The sequence below is a fragment of the Myxocyprinus asiaticus genome, chromosome 17 (assembly GCF_019703515.2).
Source record: "Myxocyprinus asiaticus isolate MX2 ecotype Aquarium Trade chromosome 17, UBuf_Myxa_2, whole genome shotgun sequence".
NCBI lineage: Eukaryota > Metazoa > Chordata > Actinopteri > Cypriniformes > Catostomidae > Myxocyprinus > Myxocyprinus asiaticus.
In genome coordinates, this window is record NC_059360.1 from 48920001 (window position 1) to 48922500 (window position 2500).

Here is a 2500-nt window from a genome sequence, read left to right on the forward strand (position 1 = left end):
AAAAAGTATTTGTTCACTTCAGTCCCACTTAAAACTGTCTGAAAGTCATTGCATTAGATAAGAAAACATTAAAAAATCAAGTGTGATCTGTGTGTCTCAAATTCAGCTTGAACTCATTTCTGCTCAGTGACTTTAAATCAGCTGGTGTGTTGGTGATTTGTAGTGGATGTATGATGTCAGTTCTCCAGTTCACACGGGTTCAACACATTCACACACTGACAAACACAAAGTGTCTTCATTTTACACACTACATCTATTGTTTTAGCATTTCAAACCAAAGAAACTTCTTTAAGTCAAATGATTTGCTTGAAAAATGCTCGTGGTACTGTATCTTTCTTTAGAATAAATGACACTTGCGTTGATGTCTAATGCAACTGAGTTGCAGAGATACATCCTCAGATGTTTTTTGGCAAGCTGCATCAAATTCGCAGACATAGAAAAAATTTTATCATTCGACTCATTATGCCCCAAGGAATCTAAAGAGACCAGCCTCATGATTTTAGGCTAAACTTCCTGACCACTAGGTGGTGCTGTCCCGAAACTGTGCAGGTACCCTCAAGTCATTATGGCTATGAGATATACCAAGTTGTCAACACGCCTAAGCGTGGCGAAGGTACAACTCACGTCCATTTTGCCATGTTCGCTGTCAAATTCGTTGAAGCGTTATTTGAGAACGGTTTGGTATATCAAAAAGCATTTTTTTTTCCTCCCCAATTTGGAATACCCAATTCCCAATGCGCTCTAAGTCCTCGTGGTGGTGTAGTGACTCGCCTCAATCCGGGTGGTGGAGGAAGAACCTCAGTTGCCTCCACGTCTGAGACCATCAGTCCGTGCATCTTATCACGTGGCTTGTTGAGCGCGTTACCGCGGAGACGTAGCATGTGTGGAGGCTTCACGCTATTCTCCACGGCATCCACACACAACTCACCATGCGCCCTACCGAGAGCGAGAACCACATTATAGCGACCACGAGGAGGTTACCCCATGTGACTCTACCCTCCCTAGCAACCGGGCCAATTTGGTTGCTTAGGAGACCTGGCTGGAGTCACTCAGCAACCTGGATTCAAACTCGCGACTCCAGGTGTGATAGTCAGTGTCTTTACTCGCTGAGCTACCCAGGCCCCTTCAAAGAGCTTTTAATAACTTTTTGTCCCCAGTGTCCCTAGAAGATACATGACAAATTTTGTGCAAATCGAAGTTACGGTCTAGGAGGAGTTAGAAAAAGTAGGTTTTTCGGAAAATTCTAAATCGCGGAAAATCTAGTCGGACGGAAATTGACTCGGCATGAGCTAAGGAATCAGAGGAAAAAAGAACTTTGATTCTAGGCCTTACGGTTCAAAAGTTCTAAGCATAAACATAAGTGCAAATTTGAACAGTTGGTGGCGCTAGAGCGTTGGAGTTAGAGACCTCACATTTGGGTCAGTTACAGTTCAGAGTGTCCTCTATCAGAGTGCCAAATTTCAAAACGTTCCTTGGTACGGTTCTATGGGCTGCCATAGACTTCAATGGCGGAAGAAAAAGAATAATAAGAACACTAACGAATACAATAGGTGCCTATGCACTTTCAGTGCTTGGTCCCTAATGACTTGCGGAGCTTAGTAATCATGTTAAAGTCACTATGAATGAAGCGCCTCCAGCTGTTGTTCTGAATGATGTTGCGTTCCATTCAGAAGTGATCATCCCTATGCCTTATTCCCTTCTAAGACTTCACTGTCCACTGTGAGAGCTTTGAAAATGCTCAAAAGAGGGGCTCAAAAGTAAGGGTAATTCGGAACCCACTTTTTAAGTAATTTTTTTATTGGAAATTCTGTTTGAAGTGATCTTACAGCATGACATACATCATGATTGTTCTCCCTTCAAAGTGCCCTTCAGAGGGTAATTTATCCCATTTGGAAGGCATAACTAGCAGGAAATGTCCATGGTACAAAAAGACGTCACTTCTTTAAACCGTATTTAACCACATTTGAAAAGTTTACTTTAAAATGATACCAAACACTTGACCCTCCTTGTTTGTTTGTTTTTTGTTGAGTTATAATCCTTTTATTTTTGGTATGCCACTTAATCAGGAAATCTTTAAAAACACCTTCAGAGCTTAAAGGGTTTAGTGTGACTTACAGTAAGTGTCCAAATCCTTTTTGGGGTAAATCAAATCATGATTCATGATGCATACGGTCTATGCTCACATTTCTTTAAACCATCACAAGGAAAAATCGACTTCTCTGTCTGTTAAATGAGTCATTTCATGTATTATCAGTCCACTTGATTCAATGACCCACTACTACAATAGAAGAAACAGCAAAACGTTGTTCAAACGTTCATGTGTGATACTGTCAGAATTAGAAATCCACTGTGAGAACAAAAATCAGAGTAGAATGGCACCATAAAAGGACATATTTCAGGTCCTTTCAAGCACCTATAGGAGATTTTATAACAAACTATAAATTCACAGGATTTTTATTTGTAGCTACACATGGTCACAATTACTAATGACTGAATTTCC

The 2500-nt window shown here is 40.6% G+C and overlaps 1 protein-coding gene across 1 annotated transcript in view; it reads right to left on the reverse strand.

The window, feature by feature from the left end:
- The window catches only part of LOC127455161 (formin-like), a 73347-nt gene that overhangs the window by 38708 nt on the left and 32139 nt on the right, over positions 1-2500 (reverse strand).